Source organism: Pteronotus mesoamericanus, unplaced genomic scaffold (genome assembly GCF_021234165.1).
Source record: "Pteronotus mesoamericanus isolate MK-2021 breed Mesoamerican mustached bat unplaced genomic scaffold, CSHL_Meso_final contig_74, whole genome shotgun sequence".
NCBI classification, from domain to species: domain Eukaryota; kingdom Metazoa; phylum Chordata; class Mammalia; order Chiroptera; family Mormoopidae; genus Pteronotus; species Pteronotus mesoamericanus.
This window is the reverse complement of record NW_026555247.1, coordinates 6,627,077-6,652,245: the sequence shown is the minus strand read 5'-3', so window position 1 is coordinate 6,652,245 and position 25,169 is coordinate 6,627,077. Positions and strand designations below refer to the sequence as shown.

At 43.3% G+C, this 25,169-nt stretch overlaps 1 protein-coding gene and 1 non-coding gene across 3 annotated transcripts in view; one reads left to right on the top strand and one right to left on the bottom strand.

The window, feature by feature from the left end:
* TMEM241 (transmembrane protein 241) overlaps positions 1-25,169 on the top strand; it is a 114,330-nt gene that overhangs the window by 74,463 nt on the left and 14,698 nt on the right. The window lies entirely within an intron of this gene.
* Positions 5,274-5,376, bottom strand: LOC129078953 (U6 spliceosomal RNA). The gene has a single exon (XR_008530022.1). It is a non-coding gene; the product is annotated as a U6 spliceosomal RNA (small nuclear RNA).

The following is a 25,169-nucleotide window of genomic DNA, read 5'->3' as shown; positions in this document are numbered from 1 at the left end:
TGTATACTGTTATCACTATTATTGTTTTTCTTTCTGGGAATTTGAGTAAAATTCTAAACCTAAAAATAACAATATTTAGCGACCTTTTTAAATTCCTCCCTTTATTTTGGTAAAGTCAACTATGTGAAATCTAACTATCTTAGGATCCCTTCCCATTTGTAATTAAAAGCATTGATGCAGGAAAAAAGTGATTGAATTTAAGAGAAAAGCAATGAAATGTGTAGACATATAAGGAAGATGTGGTAAGAGTTTATATTTCTCTGCTAGTGGGTTTTTCCAGCAGATCAAGTTTTCATGAGAATTCTTTCTGGATGGAGTAGTGCCTGGTGTCACCCTTCCGAGGGACAGCAATTCTCAGCATCCATTGGGAAGAGGCAGCTGGGGCCAGAGTGGGTTTATATTGAGGTTGAGCCAGGAGGGGAGAAGCATCCCCGAGTAGAAGCGCTGGCCCACCAGGCTCTTGAGGATCCAGCATTTGCTCCCCATTTCAGAAATGTCTCCCCAAGAAGACAGCTTTTTCCTTTAAGCTAATGCCATAGCTGCTGCCGCCATTTCATATTCTGAAGGTTGTGGTAGACCAGAAAACCAACTCTTAGTTTGTTCTTTTTATGACCCTGGGAAAATAATTCCCAGTAGTTTGCCTAGGACGTGTATCTTGATTTGGTTTAGTTTGTTTCTTGATTGTTAGAGTTTCATCTTTCCAGGCCAGGGCTAGGGTGGCTGGCGCTCTCCGGGCCGTGCAGTGTGGGGTCTGCGTGTGGTATGACTCTCAGGGTCTGCTGAGAGAGGATGAGCACCTCCTCGAATGTTGCACCCTGGGTGCCTCGCCTGCCCCATCTCCCAGGTCCTTCTCTGGCACTCTGTCATGATGGACTGCCTGCCTGAAACAGCTGTGCATTCCCTGGGATTTTAAAGTACACTAGATTTGCCCTGTCGGAGACACTGGAAGTGTCTTTGAATGGCCTTTTAGGACATGGTTCTACCAGTCAGTCAACATTTATTAGGGAAAACTTCAGAAACTTTGGAGTACCTGAATGTTGTGTGGTGGGGAGAACGCATTAGTAGAGTAGATGTAATGTTTGCCTAAGGCATCTTATAATCCAGGGGAGGTTAAAGGGACAAGGTGAGACCAATAGAGGACATTGCTGAGCCAGGCAGTACTGACTTCCGGAGCTGGGCGGAGGGCGTAGAGGCAGCAGAGAGACTGAACTGGCCCCTGTCAGCACTGGTTGCCTGGGAAAGGTGGGAGAAAGGAAAACGGGCTGAGTGGCAGGGGCCCCAAGTCAGATGTGCGGGTGGGGAGCCATAAGGAGGAGGGCAATAAGGGGCAAATTGGGCACAGAGAGTCAGACTATAGGAAGCCCTAAGAGCCATGCCACAGAGACCACTGTGAACCTCCGAAGGAGACTGGCTGAAGGCAGTGCTTCAGGCAGGTAAATGTGTGATGGCGCCAAGCATTTGGAAGGGAGGTGAACCAAGGTAGCGATGACAAGGGTAAGGATAAAAGGTCAAGTCTAGCTGGCACTTTGAAGGGAAACACATCTTAATTACATGATTTATCCTATAATTGATGTGATAAAAGAAGTAGACAACAAAGACTCATCATTCCAGGACGTTTTAGAAGAGGGAATGAGTAATGATAGTTTGCATGCAGGGAGCGATGGGTAGGGATCACACATGGCTCTAGGGTTTGGAACCAGAGCCCTGGGAAACCCATGGCATTACAGACAGAAGTCAAGGTGATTGTGAAAGGGCGCGTTTGGGGAGGAAAGCTGGTGCGGTCTATCGCTGACAAATGTATGTGGTGAAAAAACATCTAAATGGAGCTGCTTTCTGTTCGAAAGATGGAGTGAAATGTAGGTGAGAGCTCAGGACTTTGCATGCACTCCACCTACAGAGAGATGGATTGAAATCGGGAAGTGAATAAATAGATGAGCTCACTGAGAGAGTGAAAGGGTTAGGGGAAGCAGAGCAGGGGCCGAGGACTTAGCTGGTGACTAATAATGACAAGAGAGAGAAGTAGTAGCCAAGAGGTAGAAAGGGGGAACCAGGTAAGTTCACTGTGGAGAAGTCTAAGGGAGAATTTTAAGGAGAAGAGCAAAATGCCACCAAGAGGTTGGAGAGATCCAGACTGAGAGAAGACGAGAGCAAGGATGTTGCTAGTTTTTGAAGAGCCACTGTTAGCAAAAGGGTGGGAATGGGAGTGGGGCAGAAGATGGATCATAAATATTGACGGACACATCAGAAGAGGATAGAAGGTGGCGACTGGTGTCGGGCAGGGGGGTAGCCAGATCTAGGGAAAATAGTGTCTTCCCTAGGAATAGAAGGACTCGGGCGTGGTTGAAATTAGAAAAGACACCCACTGACAGACTTAAAGATGCTAGAGAACAAGGGGAAGCAGGGAGAAGACGTTTCAATAGAGAGGTGGAAGCAGTGTGGGTAGCTAGCTTTAGAGGAAATGGAACGCCTTTTTCCTGAGCCTCAGGAGAAGGCCAGTGATAGACAGGAGGGAGGCTTTTCCATGAGGCACATGGTAGGGGACTGGGATCTCAGGGAAAAGGAAAGGAAAGAGCACTCACTGTTTGTCTTTGATGCACTGAAGCCTTCTAGTCCTCATTTGTTTCTTTTTTCTTTTTTTTTTTTGTATTAATTTTGCCTTTTTTTTTAAGGGTTTTATTTATTTATTTTTAGAGGGGGGAAGGGAGGGAGAGACAGAGAGAAATATCAATGTGTGGTTGCCTCTCACATGCCCCTACTGGGGGCCTGGCCCGCAACCCAGGCATGCACCCTGCTTGGGAATCGAACCAGTGACCCTTTGGTTCACAGGCTGGTGCTCAATCCACTGAGTCACACCAGCCAGGACTCTAGTCCTCAGTTGTTTCATCCATAAAACAAGGAGTCTGGACTAAAGGTGTCTAAAGATAGCTCAAAAATGTTATGACTTTTTTTTTTAATGTTATGATTCTAATGAGCTGAACAATGTCATCTGTATCTGATTTTTTTAAAAAAATATTTTTGATTTAAGAGAGAGGGTAAGGGAGGGACAAATAGAGGGCAAGAAACATCTATGTGAGAGGGAAACATTGATCAGTTGCCTTCTACATGCGCCCCAGGGCATGTGGGGTGGTTAGAGCCTCCAAACCAGGCATGTGCTCCAACCAACTGAACCACGCCAGCCAGGGCTGTATCTGATATTTAATACTAAATGCTGATGGCATTTATATTTAATTGTAGGATTTTATATAATGATGATCTGTTAGGAGCCATATCATTAATTATCAGTGCCTACTTATCAAAGCATTTAGCTGATTTAAAGTGCTTCATAGAACCATCAGAATAAAGTTAGGAAACCATTCAGCAATCAGACCTTCTTCCATCCCTATTACCAAATGTGCCCCTGTTTTTATTTAGAATTTGGACGGTCAAAATTCATGCTTATGGAATGATGCTTAGGAGAGACTGCTGCTCACACGGCCCAGGGGGAAGATGGGGAAGCCTTCTGAGACTTGGTCCCCTGTGAGTCTTCAAACCTGGAGAGTGTGGTGGGTGCAGAAGTGGAGTGAGGAGGCCAGGAACAATGTGTAAAGTATTATAATATTAGAACATTCTAGAACATGGACTCCTCAGTGTATCAAGATAAAAGCAGAACATATGAGCTAATGTGCATGAAATGGCTGGGGAGTAACAAAGTGCGGTGCAAACACAGAGCATTCTGTAGTCATACGGTTTTGATGTAACTTTGAAATCCATGTCAGCCACTTTTTAGTTTATACTTTATTTTCTCATTTGTGAACAAATATAATAATAACGTCTACCTTACTGAGAGGGTTGAATAATATTTAGACAGCTTTTGAATAGTGAGTGCTGGCAGTTGGTAGGCCCTGCTTGGCTATGTCAATCACTAGTTAATTCTTTCACCAAATTAACCGGTGATTTCCTGAGTCTGAATTTACCATTTGTATTTACTGGTTCTAGGTGGAGAATTTAGTGGTGGACTGCCCACTTTAGACAGTACTCCAAGTCCAGCATGCAAGAGAACAAGGTTTCTCACAGCTCTTTTAGCCAGACATTGTCTAACAAAAGAGGCAATTGATGACCATTCACAATGTTTTTAAACCTATATAAAGAGTCATTGATTCAGAACAGTTGCTGTGCCTGTGAAAAAGTATGTTTGATGGTTTCCATGGAGACCACCCTGCTGGCTGTTCTGCCGTCACTAGCCTTAATTATACGCTGGGATTGCCAGGGAGCCTTCAAAGCTGTCTCCATAACAACACCTTCTTGTGTAGTAACATGACCGCTGTACTGAACTGTACTTCCCATATAGGAGTTTCTCTTAAAAGAGTTCAGAAGGTTCTGCTGGTAAGTTTCAACGTCCATTTAATTTTTCCTGATGAAGAACTCTTAGCTGGATAGGAATTTTTCTGAGTTTTGACTGTCCGACTCTCAGGCTGTTGTGCCAGGTCTTGGGAGAATGGCCTCCCTAATGTCTTCCTTTTTTCAGGACATGTTGACATTTCTCCTGAGTTTTTTGCCAACATATGGAACTAAGAAGGAGTGTTGGCTATGTCAGTTTGCAAGATAAAATTACCCTGTTTAAGTACAGGATGAACTTGTAAAAGTATTGCCAGTAGATACTGTTAGGGTTTCATATTTGAAACTTCTAAATGTCTCCAAGACCATTGGTAAAACTCTTGCGGTTTCTGGTATAATTAAACAACAGGAAGAAAAAGAAGCAACAGCTTAGTGTCTTCTTAATGTGGAATCACATAGATTTCATGACTTCCAAATAACATAATTTCTTACTTTCCACTAATTTTTTTTAGATATATTTGTAGGGAAGTTCTAAAGCTTAACATTGAATCGTACCTTAAACTTCTGAGGAGACGACAAGTAAACAAATATATCAGGTTTTGGAATTAGACTTTTTTTAGGCTAAATTTCTGACGCCTGATTGCGTGTTGCGCTCACACCCTCGCCCTCCTCCCACCCCCACACCCCGCACAAGAGAGACTATTGAAAAATCCTGGAAGTGTAGTTACAATGCCCGTCACGTTTTGCTCTCGCCAGGGCAAGTCTGTGCTAAACAGAGTGTTAGTACTCGTCCTCCTTCTACTTCCTACTGTTACTATTATTTTTTCTAGTTTTATTGAGATATAATTGATATGAAACATCATATAAATTTAAAGTATATAACGTGATCTGATATTTGCAGATGCTGTGAAATGATCACAATACGTTTAGTCAGTATCTGTCATCTTACATGGTTACCAAAAAATGTGGAACGCTTCCCAACTTTAGGCGCCATCCTTCACAGGGGCCGTGCTAGGCTCAGCATCATTCTAGTTTTAGTGTTTGTGCTGCCGAAGTGAGCACTCTGGCTTCTTTTCCTTTACTCCTTTCATCCCCATCACTCTCATCATCATCATCACCCGTTGTTGGTTGTGGAGAAACTGTTGCTCTCTTTCTGGATGGTGAAAGTTAATCACAAAAGAGGAGGCTACCCCTCCTCAGTTCACTATTTGTATTCTCATTTTCTCAGCATTGTAAGACTCTTCACCCCTTCTCCCTGTTGCATTTAAAATCTCATTTGGAGCTATAACTTCCTGGGTTGCAGTTTTAGTGTTCCTTTATTTTCTCCCTTCAGTTGTAACTCAGCACCTTAATGTGTTCTGGAGTGATCTGATGAAAATAAATTATTAAACTCAGTGAGGCCGTGCTGTCATGTAACTTTTATGTTGAAAGAGTATGCTTAAAAAAAAAAATCTAATTATGGCTGTTTCCTAATTAAATCATTTTTCTCTTTCACAGTCTAAGCAGCTGTGGCAAGGAGAGTAATTTTTCATGGAAAATTAAAACCTAGAGGCAGCAGCATAATTTCCTTTACAGTCGCTAGCTGGGCAGTAATAACAGCATGTCGCCGTCTTTCCATGACATCACTGTTGAAGCAACAGGAACATGAAGTGGCAAGTTAGGGAGCTGCTCTGTTATTGTTGAGCTGTGTGGAAACAGCGCAGAAGTTAGTTATCTGGGAATTACTTGTTTCTGAACAAGATTTTCCCAGAGGGCACATGGGAAGGGAAATACAATTTTGGATTAAAGAAAAAAGTTTAAATTCCATTTCCTATTGTCAAAATAATTCATGGGGAAGTTAGTGATGTTAATGGACATTTTGCTATTTTGGATAGGTTGTTTTTCTTGTGTCTGATTATGAACTCTTAATTTTTTTCTGGGCTATTTTTAGTGCCATTGATCATCACAATGTTCTGTGCTGCAAAAATATGATAACAATTCTGGGTTTCACAACTTTTGACCTGAATGAATTTGCTTTAGTTTACTTATTGAGGAAATACTTTGAATTTCTGTAAATTTCCTGACTGCAGGGTTTTTTATGGGTGCTGTTATTATCCAAGATAATTTAAAGTACCTAAAATTAAAGGAGTTTTCGCAACATAAAGTTCCATTAATGGGGGACGTTTTACAAGGTTCCCCCTGGGGGACGAATTGGACAATGGACTGTGTACTCAGTCCATTGGAGGAGAGTATGGAATAAGTGAGTGCTGAGCTGATGTTTAAATACACTGATCTTATTTTATACACCTTTGCAGGTTTGTGCCCCCATAGCAAAAGTGGAGAAAGGTGGGCCCTGGCTAGCGTGGCTCAGTTGCTTGGAGAGTTGTCCCGTAACCAAAAAGTTGGGGTTTGATTCCTGGTCAGGGCACATACCTGGGTTGCAGGTTTGATGCCCGGTCCTGGTGTGTGTGTATGGAGGGCAACCGGTTGATACTTCTCTCGCATCTATGTTTCTCTTTCTCTAAAAGCAGTGAAAAAATGACCTCGGGTGAGGATAAAAAAAATTGTTTTTAATTGAGAAAGGTGGAATTCTACATGTATCTCGTGAAGGTGCCTTCAACGGCCCCCAACAATGTTCTTTTTGTTGTGCCATTTATTGTATGAGAACACTTTTCCTTATAAAGACCCTAAAACTGAGTTCCTCAAGGTGTGGCCAGACAGAGGCTAATCAGCAAATAGCTCTTTGGGCCCTGTACACGCCCAAAGCAGAGGGCGCTCCATGGGCAGGACTGAGTGCCTGTGCCGTGAGAGAATGAGCTGCCATGGTCAGAGCCGACAGAATGCAGCCGTTCTGGCGGAATCTGAATGAGCAGGCTTTTATTACTTGAAAGCTAGGTTTTGACACGTAATCAGAAGGAATGACATGTGGACCTGAAGGACTTAGTAGATACTTACTTGTGCGAGATTGTGACCGTGGTGTCCTGACACCCCGCAGGATCCTTCCCCACTCCGTTGTCCTGTTCTCTCCCCCAAAGTGTAATTTGAGTGTAAATAGTAATTTGCTCATTGTTTACTGTTTAAAATTTCTCTCTTACAAAAAAGTGGTCTAAACTTATTCCTCCCCCTCCCCCCCACCCCGTCTCTGCGTTGGCCCTTTCAGCTGACTCAGGCATTCTTTAGGTTAAGTTTTCTGATGTTTTCGTTTCTACACTAGTGGACTGCATCTGACCGTAAGGCCAGACAGTTAGCTACAAGCAGGTTGTGCTTGTTTATATAACTTTAAAATAGCCATCAATTAGTCAAATATATGGCAAAACAAAACCTTTTTGCAGTCAACAACGCATTGCCTGACGCCATGTAACCTCAATTAGCTGGTAATTTGCGTTTGTAACTTTATTTGATTGTTTGTGTGCTTTTCTGGAGGGTGCTAGTGTGGGGAGGTTTTATGGGGAACAGGCTCTCCTTGGCTACATGTCCACATCCGTCTTGTCCTGTGACTTCTGAGGGGCAGGGGTGCACAGGGAAGCTGGCCCACAGTTGCATCTGTCCCCAAGAAGAATTCCATCTTGTTTCTTTTCTGCCTTACTTTAAGCCATTATTCCCTATTTGGGGCTTTGTGTGTTTTCTGCATAAATTTCTGGGCATGTCGTTATGTTTGGCCTATAATATGGTAGGTGATTAGTCAAGATTTGGTAAATAAAATGCCCGCCATTTTTCTTCACCTCCATGTCAGGAGATTTTTGCTTCAGAAGAGGATTTACACTTTTATGGAAAAAGCTGTTACCATACTAATGTTGGCCTTTTATAAAAGCAAAGTGGCATAAAGTGAACTTTGAGAAAGCGGGGGTACTGTTTGTTTTATGCTCTTCTGCCTTTCTAAAGATTTCATAGGAGCACTTTACTTTCAGATAAAGAAGGGTAACAGAAGTATCAACCCTAAAGATTGTTGGATGAGTCTTCAGTAGGGAAATGCAGTTTTCAGTATGTATGAGACTGGTTGTAAGACAGTGGGAATTGAGACAAAAGTGGTATAAAATCTGGTGTGGTTTGATGGCTAAAATGTGAGAGACTGGCAATACCAAGTGTTGGTGAGGATGGAGAATAACATTTCCGGTTTAGAGACACTACAGCTCAGTAAGGTCTGTGTTACAACTGAGCAGTCCCACCCCTGGTACAAGCCCAAGAGAAACGAAGGCATACATGCACCACAGGACGTGTTCAGTGTGACGGATTTAGATGGAGGTGAGGGTTGCGTAACTTTTGAACACACTAAAAACTAATGAATTGTTGCTTTAACTGGATATGTGCATTTGAAAGAACAGTGAGACAGTTATTTTTTTAAAAAGACATCTTCAAGAATATCCATGGTGGTTTTATTCATAGTCGCCTCAAACTGGAAGAAATAGTCCCTACATCGGTCCAGGAGAAATAGATTCTGATCTGTCCATACAGTGGAATACTACACTTCAGTAAGAAAAAGCCCGCAGCCACACCGATGGCCCAGGACGGGCGCGTACTGATGGGGAAGGAGCATGAGAGGAGCCCTGTGAGATACTGGAAGGTTTTGTGTCTCTGTCTAAGGATGGTAACATGGATGTTTACAGATGTAAACATTCAGTTAGCTCTACACTTAAGATTCAGGCTCTTTATGCACTTTACTGTATTTATGTTTTATTTCATTAAAAAAAAAATATGGGTGCTGGAATGGCGTCATCCTCAGAAAGCACAGCCCACAGCGCTGAACCTCCTCTCCTGCCAGCACTGGGAAGGCCCAGGTGTTGGGCGCAGCAGCTATTCCAGTAGCCTCCCCCCACCTCCGGCTTTGACATTGTCTGTGTCCTGCAGGTGGCCGGGGGTTCCGCTCACTAGGGATAGGAAAGAACCCACCTGCTGGTGTCTTGCTCTTCTGGGCGGTGGCCACCAGTTCTCTTGAATGTCATTGTTTGAGAGGGTTTCTAATGAATACTCAGCTCAGTGCCAAGGTAAAGAAAGTGAGCTCAGGCTTCCAGGTAGCATCGCAGAGGTATTTACTGTTCCGCTGATGCTCCTCAGGCGACGCCCATGCCCTGTCAGGTGTACTTTTCCCTTAGGGGCTGAACTAATTAAGGAAAATGGCAGAGCTGCCATGCTCTCGGGCCTTGTGGTTTGATACCAAGAGAGCTCTGCTCACCACTGGGCTCTCCTGCTGAGCCTGACCAAGCAGCCTCCCTGGGAGACGCTCTCAGGCTTGCTGTGTTTGTTCCCCTCCCTCATGCCTCTGAGGCTCCCCTTGGCCTTATGGCTTTGGAGCTGGCAGTCGGTCATGTCTGGATGCATGTGCATGTTAACATGTACTGTGGCTGCGGTGATGGCGAGGAGAGGAGAAGCTTTATGTGGGGGTGGAGGAAGGGCCAGACCCCCCGGGGCTAGGGGTGGTGACCGACCCTGGAGGGCCTGCAGACTAACCCGTGCCCTATGGTCAGGCTGCGCCCCACAGGCTGGTTGCTGCTGCTGCAGGGAGAGGGCGAGGGGCACCCGTAGCCAGGCCTGTGCGGTGAGAGGGCACCTTCCCGATTCCAGGCAAACAGAAGCCCCGCCCTCCTCTCCTGTGCTATTGGCAAAACATGATATGATTTTTGCTCCATAGGATGCAGCTCATTAACCAGTCAGATTTTAGATCTACTTAACCCTCACCGAATACCTGAAATAATAAAAGTATAAAGTGGTCACAGGTAACATTGTACATTCCCAGTGTGCCAGTCCATGTGGTTGGTAGACACACATTTCTTATTTAATTCTCATCATGATCTTGTGTGGCCCAAACTACGTGCTTCTCTCACCTCTTTAGACAAGAGGAAACAGAGGTGTTACGTAACTGGTCTAAGCCAGAACAAAGGAGTCGGACCAAACCCAGGTCTTGACTGCAGGAGGCGCCCCTTCTGGTGGGTCTTTTCGGAATGACCCCGTCGCAGAGAGTCTCCTTCATAACAGGGGTGACATTTAGAGGCTGAGTCTGAATGTGATTGTAACGTGTTACCACCCAGGGACTCCCCCGCACGTCATCGTTCCAGTTTTCCTTACTGAGTAACCACACAACATAGAAATCACCTCCGGGAAACTGGGAGGCTGACGGAGACGAATGGGAAGCAGATAAAGTAAAGGGACTCACCCTGGCAGCGCAGAACCACGCCGTCGGGATGTGCCGTCGGGATGTGTCGTCGGAACACCCGCGGCTGCCGTCAGGGCAGCTGTGCCTGGCTGGGTGGCAGGAATGTGAATGGCGTGGGCCCTCGGTTAGGTCTTGAATTTTCTGGTAGGTGTTTAACTGCAGGGTCTGTTCTCCGCTATTGAAGCAGATAACTTTTTTCTTAATTCGTAACTTTAATTTTGATCTCCTAGGAAAAAACCTTAGAAACCATTAGTCTAACTCCCTTCCCTTAAAAACTTTCTAAAGGCTTATTACAGAAAATGTAGAAAGCTAAGTTAAATGAAAAAGCTTAGGTGATCCCACCACTGTGGATATTTTGAGGTATTCTTTGCCACTTTTCTCTGTATACACATAACTGGGTTTGTTTGTCTGTTCTTACAGAAATGGATCATTCTCCACCTGTTACATTTTTATGTAACAGTATTGGGGCTATTTCCCCCTACGTGGGGTGGGTGAGGAAAGTGAGGCCCAGAGAGGTGAATGCCATACACTGCCCCGTGCAGGGCTTTCTCGGCCCCGCAGAGGCCTGAGACCTGTGAGTCCAGGGTGCCAGGCTTATCAGAGGCCGGGTGTTTAGCACAGCATCTCACACGTGACAGGCCTTGATAAAGGGAAGAAGGTTAGAAAGCAACTGGCCCTGTAGCTGAGGCCTCCCCACCCTCCCCTGTCTCCGTGCCTGGGCTGCCCAGGAGTGCGTTTTCAGCAGCCTCCTTGCTCCCCTGACAGCCCTGCTTCCAGAGCCTCCCGCAGCCATTGCCTTGGTGGTGAGCTCAGAGGTCTGCAGCAGTAAGTTTGCAGAAAAGGTTGGTCTTCCCTCTGGCAGCTGCACGACTACAGTACACACATTCCAGCAGTTACGATCCTGGCTGTAGGGTGGGTCACATTCCCCTGATTTCATAAACATGCCACAAAGTCCCAGAGGGCCTTGGCAGGTTCAGGTGGCAGCTGAGGGGCAGGCCACAGATTTACACGCAGTTAACAGGGAGCTCTTGGCTAAGATCCTGAGCAAACTGGAGTTAACTCCGTGTACTTTTTTTGGTGATGTGGCTCAGAAGTCCTCTACTTACAAATGAGCCTTGTTGTGATCCCCCTCTGGATCCAATCTGCGGGTTCCTGGACGCCACAGGTTGGCCCAGCCTCGCAGTCTGAGGAGGTCAGCAGGTGAGATGGTGGCCCTGCTCTTTCCAAGTCTCAGCAGTCCTGTGCTCGGTCCCTTACCTGGGGAAATCAGCATAAAGGCTAGCTACACATTTATATTTTCATATTTTTGTGTAATTGACATTTCTTGGCTGAAACTGAAAAGGAGAAGACACTGAACACCTGAGTGAACCTGGAGGTTGATGCGACAGGAACTTTGCAGTGTCTTCGTCGGAACAGAGGAATGAGCACCCTCTTCTCTAACCACTTTCTCTTGGTCACAACTCTCTCACACAAGAGAGGAGGTAAAGTCACACACGTCCCAGACGAAATCCATCAGTAAAATCTTCCCTCTTTGTACCTCGGGTGTACGTTGCTTAGAGCCTCAGGGAGGAGCCCCGTCTCTGTGTCTCACACATGCTCCTCTTGGCCCAGGCCTATGTCTTTTGCTGGATGAGAAGGAGCCCCTGCCCTCTCTGCTGGGTCCCAGGAGTCAGCTGCATCATTTATTCATCCAGCAGACATGTACTGAGCACTCGTAGGTTCTGGGCCCTGCAGGGCCCCGGGGACTCGGTAGTGGTGCCGACGGCCCTGCCACTTTGGTGCTTGCAGGTGTATTGTCAAGCATCAGGGCGCCCATAGCCATGAGTCTGCGTGTGGGAGAGCCTGCCCCGGGGCCCACTGAGACCTTCCACCATTTCTGCTTTTGCTCTTCTTGGGCCTTCAGCGGCCAGCACTGAGCCATGGTCCTACTCCCCTGCCACCTCCGGCCTGGCTGCATTTACACCGACTGAGCCTCAGTCTGGAGGGGTAATTCTGAGTTTAAAAAACCAAATTTGGGCGGCCGGTGTGGCTCAGTGGGTTATCCCATACACTGAAGGGTTGCAGGTTCAGTTCCCAGTTGGGGTCTGTGCCAGGGTTGAAGGTTGGATCCCCGGTCAGGGCACATACGGGAGGCAACCGATTGATGCTTCTCTCTCGCATTGATGTTTCTCTCTCTCTCTCAAAGCAATGGAAAAGTTTCCTTGGGTGAGGATCAAAATATGGACAAAAAAAAAGCTGCGGAGAGAGCTGGCACTCGGTTCCTTCCTGGTGGAAATGCCAGTTGTCTCAACTCAGTGGAGGGCTGCTTGGCAGGACAAACTTCACTTACACATGTGTGTACCCTTTCCCCAACACTTCCACTTGTGAGAACTCACCATTTACATATGTTCCCACCAGTCTAAAATGGCATATGTGTAGTGTTGTTAAACAACATTATAGGAGAAAAGACAGAATAATCCCAGTGTTCATCAGCAGGGACCGGGGGCCATCTGGCCAATCGAATACTGAAAAAAAAAAAAAAATCGACGATGCTTTCTATGTACAGTCAGGGAAAGAGCTCCAAGATCTATTACTAAGTGAAAAATGCAAAGAATGAAACTGTATATATAATATGCTAGCTTTTGTGGAAAAAGAAACCAAGAAAAACAGAATCTGTATTCACATTTACTTACATAAGCAGGAAGAAACTTTAATACATGGGGAGCATGATGCCCTTGGCGGGAAGGGAGGCCTGAGCAGGTGGGAGCCTGGGGGCCAGGGAGGTGCTTCGCTGTACATGTTTACAGTTTGTGGTTTCAGAATCATGATTGTATCACCTATTTAAAAATGAAATTTGAAAAATAAAATGGACTGCAGTGTACCCCTGACATGTCGCGAAAATAGTTACACTTTTGTTTATACAGAGCTTAAACCTGGGTATGAGGATTTTGAACCATAAAGAGTTGATTGATTGCCAGACACCTATATCTGAAAGAAAAAAGGTAGAAGTGGCCTGGGGTGGGTCTCATTAGGGGAGAGAACAGGGTTCCAGGAAAGGTGACCTCCTGAGTTTGAAGGGATGTGACCTTTGAGAGCACCAGGAGAGAGGGCTGGCACTGTGGTGGCGTTATTTGAAGTACTGAGGGTGGTCTGGTCTGCCCAGAGGGCAGTCAAGGGCAATTTTGAACAGAAGTTTATCTGTGTTGGCGACTGGAGTCTGAGTCTCGTCACAGGGAGTAGATGCTTAGGAGATGACCACGTGAAATGTGTGTGTGTTGCTGGTACCATGACACAAGAGGGCAACCGGCAGACTCTACTGTATAATGAATAAACCAGCTTCCTTGGGGCACTGCCAGGGAATTCTGAAATGCGTGCCCCTTGCCTTCAGATTCTTTGCATGTGCCTTGGACCGCACAGTTTACCATATCTTCAGTGAAAAGTTGCCGCTGCTGAGCACTGTCTTCATGGAGGACATGAAGACGTGGGCCACCTGGGATGTAACACTGATGTAACCTGGAAGCCAAGGAGCGTGGACTGGAATGTGCATGCATGAACAATGGTGACCTCACTGTACTAGTTAGTAGGGGCAGTAGATACCATTGAATGAGCATGTGTATACTGTGTGGCTGTCGAAATCAAAATGACTGTGTGAGTAGAGCAATGAATATGCATCAGTGATTCAGAAGGCTACAGCTCTGGGCAACTGGTGATTGGCACCTTCATCACAACAACAAGCCCACTCATGCATCGTGCAGAGTTTTTTGATAAAACATCAAATCATGCAGGTGACTCAGCCCTGCTCTGGCCCAGATTTGGGGCCCTGTGGCTTCTGGCTTTTCCCCAAACTAAAATCACCTGTGAAAGGGAAACGATTTCAGACCGTCAGTAAGATTCAGGAAAATACAACGGGGCAGCTGATGGCAATTGGGAGAACTGTGTGAGGTCCCAAGGTGCGTACTTTGAAGGGGACTGAGGTGTCATTGTCTTATGTACAATGTTTCTGTGTCTTGTCTCTACTTTTTATATTACATGGCTGGATACCTTCTGAACAGACTATAAATATAAATATATATATATCACAGCTTTTTTATCCACTTGTGTTTTGATGGGCACTTGGGTTGTTTTCGTATCTTGGCTATTATAAATAGCACTGCAGTGAACATAGGGGTGCACATATTCTTTTGAATTAGTGTTTTAAGTTTCTTCCAGACATACTCAGAAGTGGAGTCACTGACTTATAAGGCAGTGCCATGTTTAATTTTTTGAGGACCCTCTGTACTGTTTCAGTCTCCAGTACATTCCTCCAAACAGTGCACAGAGGTTTCCTTTTCCCCACGTACTCCCCAACACTTGTTGCTTATGGATTTATTGATGGTAGCCATTCTGACAAGTATGAGGTGATATGTCATTGTGGTGTTAATTTGCATTTCTCTGACAACCAGTGACATTGAGCATCTTTTCATTGTAATGACTATGTTTTTAAGCTTGAAAACTCTCACTGGAACAAATCAGGTAATGAATAAAATCACCTCTACGGTCTTCAAAAAAGAGATATTGGGTGAGAGAAGAAAATTCAGTCCCTGAGAAATAGTTTGTAGATGATTCGTTTGTCTAATAGAGGAGCAAACAGAAATCCAGAGAGAGCCTTGGCCTGCCTGAGGCTACTCTGAATTTGTAACACAGCAAGGGACACCCAGGACTCTCAGAGTGCTGGCCCACAGCCATGGCTCAAGAACAGGTGCGCACAAAATTGAGATGAGCTCTTTTGAAGGCCAAGTCAAGGATTACCTCTGGCGTGCTGGTCAACTACAAGCCCAGTTGTTCTGGGACCAGCTGCCCATTGTCTTGAAGTGAATAGGGTTCTCTGTGAGACTTTCCTTTTTTATTTTATTTTTTTTAACTATTTAAAAAACATTTTTTGGGGTGACTACTATATTTTTATTTTTTATTTTTTTAATATTTTCTAATTTTATTTAAAAAAAAAATTTTTGTTCAAATACATTTGTCTCCATTTTCCTGCCACCCCTTCCCCCTGCCCCACCCACCCCCGCCTCCACCCTCAGTCTTTCCCTACTTTGGCTTTGTGCATGGGTCCTTTATACATGTTACTTGATTTGACCCTTCCTCTTCTTTTCCCCGCTCCCCCCCAAGATTTTATATATGTATTTTAGAGAAAGGGGAAAGGAGGGAGAAAGAAAGGGAGAGAAACATCAATGTATGGTTGCCTCTCACATGCCCCCTACTATGGACCTGGCCTGCAACCCAGGCATGTGTCCTGACTAGGAATTGAACCAGTGGCCCTTTGGTTCACAGGCCAGTGCTCAATCCACTGAGACACACCAGCCAGGGCACCATGAGACTTTTTCAGTGCCTTGCTAGGAAAGGTTTCTTTTTCCAGCTCTTGATTCTTGTTTTCTCATTAGGATTCCTTGAGTTTTAATGGTGGCCACCACTCGTTTTACCCTTTGTGCTTCAGTTAATAATCAATGGTTTAGAGATTGCTGAGCTTATTAATGTTGTTCCTTCAATGTAGAAAGCCCTTTCCACCATCCCTCACTGGGTAATTTTTATTTGTCCTTCAAGATTAGCAAAGGCATTCTCTCTCTGTGGGGCTTCTCCCCCGACATTCAGAGTATACCCATCTCTTAGCACTTAGCATATTATACTGAAATTATTAGCTTAGTGACCTCTAGAATTAGCTGAGCTAGCACAGGGGTGCTGGGAGGCCAGGTTCTTGCCTTTCATTTTTGCCTCTTTTGTGCCTAGTGTGGTATTCAGTGAGCACAATTTGGCCTCTATTTCATTATAGCAATAACTCAAGGCCCTTTTCCTTTTTTACTTCCAAGTCAGTTTCACTTCTGAAACAGTTACTCATTGGTTGGTTTTTTTTTATTGTTTTTTTTTATTGGTTGTTCATTTTTTAAACCCTCTAAAAGAGCAAGGAATAATGTCTTAACTCAGGCTGCTTAAACAAAATGCCATACACTGGGTGGCTTAAACAACAGACATTTATTTCTCACAGTTCCAGAGCCTGGGTGGTCCAAGATCAGGGTGCCAGCAGAGTCAGTGTCTGGTGAGGACTCTTTCCTTGATTTGCACCTGCCCTCTGTCTGTGTTCGCACATGGTGGGGGGTTGTGGGGGAAAGAGAGCACTACTCTGGTCTCGTCTTATAAGGACACTAATCCCATCATGAAGACCCCATCCTCATGAACTTATTTAACCATATTAATTTTCAAAGACCATTGGCACTGGAGGTGAAGGTATCATGTGAGTTGGGGAGGAGGAGGGGACACAATTCAGTCCATGGCAGAAGAGTTTGCAGGTGACTTATTGACATTTTGCAGTGAGTGCCGAGTTGTATGCCAAGTTTCAAAAAGTCTTCATGGTTTGTGTAAGCCCTTAAGTGGAATTGAGCTGGTGGAGTGAGTCTTGTGCAAGCTTTGTACATTTCTAAGGAGTTCTCTCACTCTCTGGTCTTGTTAAACTGAGTGTGACCAGATCTGGAGCTAGGATACAGCCCTTGACACCATGAGCTCACTTCTCCCAACTGATTCTAACTCAGGAATTGTTGGGAATGAGGAAGGAGGCTGGTCAAAGGTAGCACTACATTTCCCATCTTTGAACATTTCCAGGAGGTTTGTATGTATATCTTTTGGCAAATGTAATCTTTCATGTCCATTATTGCTAAGTATAACAAAAATTGAAGTCATTGTTATACCAAAAAGAGATGAAAAAACCCTCGCAGCCTTGGAGTAAGTATAATTATGGTGCTTTTATTTAAAGCTCCTTTGAGCTTAAATTCAGTTCATTTCTAAAAATAAACAGCAGAGATTAGATCTACCCTCTGAGTGAATCAAAACAACTTACAAAATAAAAATACCTTAGCCACATGCCCTTCCTTCCCAGAAAGAGTGCTACTTGGGGGACTGATAGAATGTTTTAATCAGCAGGACAAAAGTTTAAAATATGACTTTGGCAGAAACTCATCATTCTAAAAGTAAGTTTGACAGTAGATGAGTACATTTACTGAATAAAATGAAACTGAGAAAATTGAGATAATGAAAAGTACTAGAATGAAGAATCTGTTGACTCCACACCAGGCTGTCAATGAATTGAGTTAGAGAGGAAAATAGGGTAGTCCCAAATTCCCCATTTGTCTTCTGCAATTGAATATTTTAAGTATGTATACATTATTTGGCTTTTCATACTACTTGGCAAAGATTCAATACTTGGCAAATCTATAACCTCTTTATTTAAAGAAAATAGCAAATAAAACAAACAAAATCCACCCAAATCAGGTATTTTAGGATGAGCTGAAGTGGTACACCTACAGAGAGATAAAAGGAAGAAACCTTCCAAAGGTACCAGAAAACACAGCTTCAGCAAACATGACATTGCTGTGGCCTCCTCAGAAATGTGAGTACTAATGAGAAAAGTCTGACACCCAGATCAGGGAACGGCGAACACCTTCTGCACAACTGTGCCAGGAAAATTGCAAGTCCATGAGAAAAGAAAGGTCCAAAGGTTCACAGACTTCTGAAGTTATAACCAAAGGACCACTGTCAGATGGTATGGAAAGTCAAAACATAACATGTGTTAAAGTGTTCAGAGTTTTGGTACTTGAACTCTACTACCCACTCTTTCTTCCTTCTCGGAATATAGACTCAGAGAACATATGGACAAGGAATCATACGCAAGTGGGAAACAAAGTTGTGTTGAAAAACTCAACCTTGGTTTAGAGACTTAAAAGCTTTCTGCTTTTGTAGGAGGCATGGCTTCCTCCCCATCCTCCACTTCTACCTCCAACAGGTAGAGACAGAGAATCAGGTAACTTTATTTCATGGATTCAAGAGAAAAAAGAAAGCGTGTGGAGTCTGGTTCTTGCCTTTAAAGCCCTAGAATCCCACTAACTAGTATAATGAGCCACAGTAAACATACAGGCAGATGAATAACTTTCCATTGAGTGAACTTGGAAGAGAGTGAAATAATAGAAGGCAGAAGAGTTTCTCTTCCTTTAGGCAGAGAGAATCAAAAGAAACTGAATGTTCTCCTCACCTCCAGCCTGTCTTAGTAATCACCATCAGTTGCATCATATCAGAAACTCTATGTCTGAAGAGAGAGACTGTACCCATCAAAAAGTCCTGTTGCTCCAGGCTGTTTAATATATAGAGTCCTAGACTAAAATAAAAAAAAAACTGCTAATTAAAACTGTAATGATAAGTTAACAAGATTGTCACTGATCAGGGAGATGTACAGAACAAATGAAATAAAGCCTCCCACCTTGCCTCAGTATGAGATCCATGGTGGCTCTAGGGAAATAGTGGTTGGCCAACCCTGATTGAAAACCAGTGGCTTAGACCATCTCTCTGGGTCTTATTTTTTTCATCTACATGTTGAAGGGAAACCTTTTACTTCAGAGTAAAATATCATACATTGTGACAGACCAGCATTTAACTAAAATAACTCGGGGTGGGGGAACTGCAGAAATCATTTTAAAAGACACTGGAGATCTGTGAAAGTAGTAAGAACTAAATTAAATAAATTTCCAGAGAAAGAAGAACCATTCCTAGGTATACTGAGTAACATAGGCTATTTTTTTTTTCATAAGGATGGGCAAAGGGGGGGGGGATATTTGTTGGTACTGGGTGTGGGCTAAGGATCTGGCTTGGTTCAGGAAGAGGAAATATTCTGCAGGAAAAAGAAACTAAGAGAGCTTTTGGCAGTTATGTGGAACTGGCTTGATAGATTGGAAACTAGAGGAGTCCCAAAGGCAAGTACAGTTTTTCCATGAGACATTTACTGAGGTCTTGGGGCAGTTCAGGAAACTGCAGGCTAGCCCAGAAAAGGAAAGTGAAAACTCTCGTAGACTTGAGGTGCTTAGGAAATAAAATCCTGCTGGAAAGAGGGGGCTGCAGCAAATGTTCAAGTGCCAGATTTTGAACCTCTGTGGGATGGGAGGCTGAAAAGCTAAGGTCAAAACTTCTGAAAGTTAGAACTTTCAGGGATCAGAAGATAGAGATCCACCAAGGTCTTAAACACGAGTCTGTGAGGGCTGTACCTGAAGGACAGGATAAAGATGGATTGAGTCTTACTAGAGCTGCAGCCCGTTTGTGCTTCATCCAATCCCTGACTGGATTGATCCATCATCCTATTAGAGGAAAGGGGCAACAATCCTGGTTGAAACTATCAGCTGGAGCCTCTGCAGCTTTCTTATACACAATGTCCAGCTTATAATCAAATTTATAGACATGTGAAGAGTCAAGAAAACATGGCTAAGTGGAAAAAATAGTAGCAACAGAACTACAAATGATCCATATATTAATGCCAGTAATAACTTAAAAGTGACTATGAATAATATGTTTTTTAAAAACAAAAAATATTGAACTCTGGGAGAATTTCAATGAAAATTGAATCTATAAAAAATAAAATAATTATTGAACTGAAAAATATATCTGAAATTAATAACATTAGATGAGTCTTAAGAGCAGACTGGACATGGTGTAGCAGGATTAGTGAAGCATAAAAAGGGAAAAAGAGTGGAAAGAACAGAGCAAAGCGTAAGAGACATGTGGTAAATTGTTTTAAAAGTATAATGTGTAATTGAGGTTCTAGAAGCAGAAGAGAGATTGGGGAGAATCAATATTTGAAGGGAGAATGACTGAGGATTTTCCAAAATTGCTGAAAGACATCAACCCACAAACAAAACCATACCTAATTACTCCAAGGCTTAGCCCAGTCAAACCGTTGAAAACCAAAGATAAAGAGGAAATCTTGAAATCAACCAGTGAAAAAAGAAATTCCCTTAACTTTAAAATGCAACGGACATTTCAGCTGAAACTATGAGTACCAATAGGCAATGGAATGACATCTTTAAAATGCTGAAATCTGGGGGAGAGATTAGATAACCTCAACACTTTATTACTCTATTTCTACTTTAAAGAACTGGTCACCAGTCTCTTCAAAATTACTGTGAATCTATTAGGAGAATTTACTACATAAGGTTTTCTAGATTCTTTCATTAAATATACAGTAAGTCTTCATTAACATTGTCAATAGGTTCTTGGAAACAGCAACTTTAAGATTTTATTTATTTACTTTTAGAGAAGGGAAGGGAGGAAGACAAAGAAGGAGAGAAACATCAGTGTGTGAGAGATACATTGATTGGTTGCCTCTCACTTGGCCCACAACCCAGGCATGTGCCCTGACTGGGAATTGAACTGGTGACCTTTTGGTTCACAAGCTGGTGCTCAGTCCACTAAACCACACCAGCCAGGGCTGGAAACAGCAACTTTAAGTGAAATGAGGTAATGAAACTTGTTTTACCACAGACTAATTGATGTATACAAGAGTTAAGTTCCTACAGCATATTCCTGGTCACAAAATATCACCAAACTTCTAAATAAAGACCCAAAACACTAATATTAACATTGAAATAAATGTGAGCTGTATCTTAATTGGAATCATAAGCTTAAATAGACTTTTTAATAACCATTTTGCACAAAAAAAAATAAATGGTTTCTCCCCGGCTGGTGTGGCTCAGTTGGTAGGAGCAATCCTGTAACTGAAGGGTTGCAGGTTCAACTCCCAGGCAGAGCATATATGTAGGTTGAAGGTTCAATCCCCGGTCTGGATGCATGCGATCCCCAGTCTGGGCACATATGATCCCCACTCTGGGCTCATACAGGAGGCAGCCAATTGATGTTTCTCTTACACATCAATTTTCCTCTCCCTCCCTTTTTCACTCCATTCCTTTCTCTCTAAAGCAATGGGGAAAAAATTCCTTGTGTGAAGATAAAAAAATAAAATAATAAAATAAAATAAATGGTTTCAAAATTGCATGCTTTTTTCCCCAGGTTTTTCTCTGTAGTACAATAAAGGTGATATCTAGTATCATTAGGCAGAAAAATAAATAAATGTGATCTTTATATACATTTAAGAAAGATTAATACAGGCAACTAAGGTAATTATTTTCCAACCTATTTATTGTAGTTCAGGGCACAAGGCAGGAACCAACCCTGGACAGGACACCATTCCACCTCCAGGCACACCCACACCCACATTTCACTCATGCTGGAACACCTAGACACGCCAGTTCACCGAAAGTACACATCTTTGGGATGTGGGAAGAAACCGGTGTACCCAGAGAAAACCTATATAGACATAGGGAGAACATGCAGACTCCACAAACAGTAACTACAGCTGGGAAATTATGTTTTGTTCTCATCAACATAACAAAATGTAAAATGAAATGATATTATTTGAGGATCTGCTGCATATGTTTATTAGATATCTTAACCCCCGGGTACCTGTTGAATCACAAAACCTCAGATTCATATCACATAGCATGATATTGGCATCTTTCCTAAAATCACATTGGAAACTCATTATGAATCAAATAATGCAGTACATGATTTGGATAATGTTTTAAAATAGAAAATAAGTGTTTGATGGTAGAATGAATGAATGGCTCTATAAAAAGTAAACCACAATATAATGTATGAATCCTGTATAGTGTTAGTTACAGTATTGGACGGAATAGTGATATACAATTCCATTCTACTCAGAATGTGGCCTTAACATCAAAAACACAAGCAACAAAAGAAGAAAATAGATAAATTGGACTTCATCAAAATTAAAAACTTTTGTGCCCCAAAGGACACCATTAAGAAAATGAAAAGACAACTTACAGACAAATCATACAAGGGGGGACCCAAAAAACCCCAGAACTATCTTCTAGAGGGCTTCCCCCACTAGGTGAGTGTTCTAGGAACCCATCTGTATCAGTGTACCAGTTGGCATTGTTGTGAGAGGCTGTGTTTGGCTTCAGTGAATTTTGTTTTTGAAGACTCAAAAGTGTTTGCCCATTTTGTGATGGGTGATTTATGAGCCCACCTGCCCACACTGCGCTGAGTGTTCAGCAGTTTTTGACCAAAAAACAGTTTGACCCCCATGCCCCACCCTCCCAATTCACCCAGTCTTTCCCTGAGAAGCTTTTTTTTGTTTGTTTCCCCAGATGAAACGTCTTCAAAGGGGAAACATTTTGCCAATATGGAAGAAGTAAAACAAAAAACAGTAGAAGCACCAAAAGACATCAAAATTGATGAGTTCAGAACTGTTCTGAGCAGTGGAAAAAAGCCTTGATAGGAGTATTGCATCAAATAGAGAATACTTTGAAGGCCTGAATTTTAAACATGTAAGAATAAACACGCAATTTTTTAAAAATCTGATTTTTGGGTCCCCCCCCCTCATATATCTGATAAGGGACTTGTATCTAGAATCTAATAAGAACTCTTAAACTCAATAGTAAAAAAAATAACTTGATTGAAAAATGGGCAAAGGATCTGTATAGTTTTCCCAAGAAAATAAATAAGTGTCCCATATGCCCATGAAAAGATGTTCTCATCAGGGAAATGCAAATCAAAACCACAATGAGACACCACTTCACACCCACGAGGATGGCTGTGATAAAAAAGACAGATGAGGACAAGGGTGCGAAGGGTCGGAGCCCTCCCACGCTGCTGATGGGAATGTTAGGTGGTGCAGCAAATGCCATCTGGGATGAATAGTGGTGATAATGGCGCTGGTGATGATGGTGAAGCCTTTTTGGCCGGGTTCTCTCCTATGCATCAGTGCTTGCAAGTGTTTCTGTGAATTTTTGGCAGTTTTATGGACACTTCTGCTCAGACTAAGAATCCATCATTAATCATGAACTCAACCCTAGCTTCTTAGGAGAATCACCAAGGGATCTTTTTTAAAGTCCTGATACCTGGGCTTCATTATAAGATATACCATTTTGATTGAGATGGGAGAGTAGTTTTTTTTTTTTTCCAAAACTTTTCAGGCTATTTTGATGTGCACACAGGCTTGAGAACTACTGAGTCAAGGCGATATCTCCAGGGTTAAGCAAAGCTACCACCAAGGGTAGGCTAGAGTTGGAAAAGGAGGATTGACCTAGTCTTAGCTCCAGCTCTTCTCTTGTCATGACTGTGCTTTGAGAAAGGTTTTTAACCTCTGGGAGCTTCAGTTTCTTCATCTGTAAAATGGGGCGAAGCACCTTCTGTGTGGGGCTGCTGCGAGGAGCACGTGAGCTCATACTCTACATGTGACACTGCAGAACCTGGTATCAGTCATGGACATTTTATGCCCTCCTTAAAGTTTCTTTACTTTCCTCCCTTACCTTTCATGAACTAACCGTTCATGTCACTTTTTTTCTTCTAACATTATTCTCTTGTTTCTTCTTCTGTAAAATGTAGGAGTTTGTTAAGAGTCATCAAGTAAACTGTAATAGAAAAAAAAAAAGTCATCTCAGTTTTCTGTAGGTTTAAAACTTACATTTTCTTCACGTGACCCTAATCTCTTTTTGTTTCACATCTATCTGTATTCTCAGACCCATTATGTTTATGTTAAGTGTTTTTTCCTGATACCTGACAAAATTAATGGCTCATTGTATATTTTAATGAGTTGATACCAAATATTTTTAACCATATTCAGACTTTAGCATGAGCTGTCTCTAATTAATAATTACACTGATCATGTTAATAAATCATAGAATTGGTAATAAGAGTTCATAGAGTATTTTTAAAATGTGAAATAGAGTTCTCAGCCTTAGCTGTGGTTTCTGTCTGGTGGACTTGGAATAGTTCCTTAGGTTCTGGAAGGAAAGGAGAGACTGCTCTTGGACCGTAAATTTTTGTTAGATTTACTCTTTAACCTAAAAGGAAGTCTGGGTTAGTAACATTCGTATGTGATGCTGCAACACAGACAGACTCCAGGACGGTCTGACACACGCCTCTGGCTCTGCAGCTCGTGAGGAAGCTGGAGTCTGCCCTCCCTGGAAGATGTGGCAACGCCAGTGGACAGAGCAGGTGCTGAGACAGTGCTGGAATTGGAGGGTGTAGAGCAGAACTCCTCACGTTTTAATGTGTGTGCATATCATCTGGGGACCCGTTCCAGTAGCACTGCGGGGGGGCCTGAGGTTCTGCCTTTCCTACAAGCTCCCGGATGATATGTATGGCAAGGGTATAGAAGGCATCTGTTGTCCAGTCTGCTCAGCACTTTCCCTGCTTTCCTCCAGGGAAATGTTCCCTTCTACATTCCAGCCATGAAATTCAAGGGGAGCTTCCATGTTCTTACATGACTCTGCCTCCCAGGCCACAATCAGTTGGTCCAGGAGCCAATCAGAATCTTCCCTGGCATTTTTGGACTAGGAATCAGAAAGCTTGTCTCCATCCTCTCTGTGGAGCTCTTTCTAGCCCCATGGAGGTGATTGGTCAAAGAAGCCGAGATTGGGGGCAGAGAGAGTATCCCCATAGTTTTCAGGTCTAGGCTCCAATCATCCCTAATGTATGAAAAGGAATTTTAAAATAAATAATATTTTGACCTCTGGGGTTATATAACCATCAGGCACTTACCATGTGCAAGTCTCTGCTGCTAGGCCCCGAACACACAAAGATGAGTAGTGCACACACACCCTGACTGCGGAGACCGCACCGTTCAGTAGTTTGGCCTACCTGCAGTGGCAGGTAGTTAGGGAAGGCCCCGGACGTTGCCTGATCCTCTTGATGTGTGGGTAGGCGAGGTTCAGGAAAAGTATTCTAGAAACGGCTTTTCAAAAGGTGAGTAGGAATTACATGGGGAGGCCTGTGCGGTTATTCCAGGCAGAGAGAACTTGCTGAGCAAAAGCAAGATGATGGTGTGAAATTGTGTTTGAAAAATGACAGCCAGTCTACGTGGGGGGTGCATGGGCTA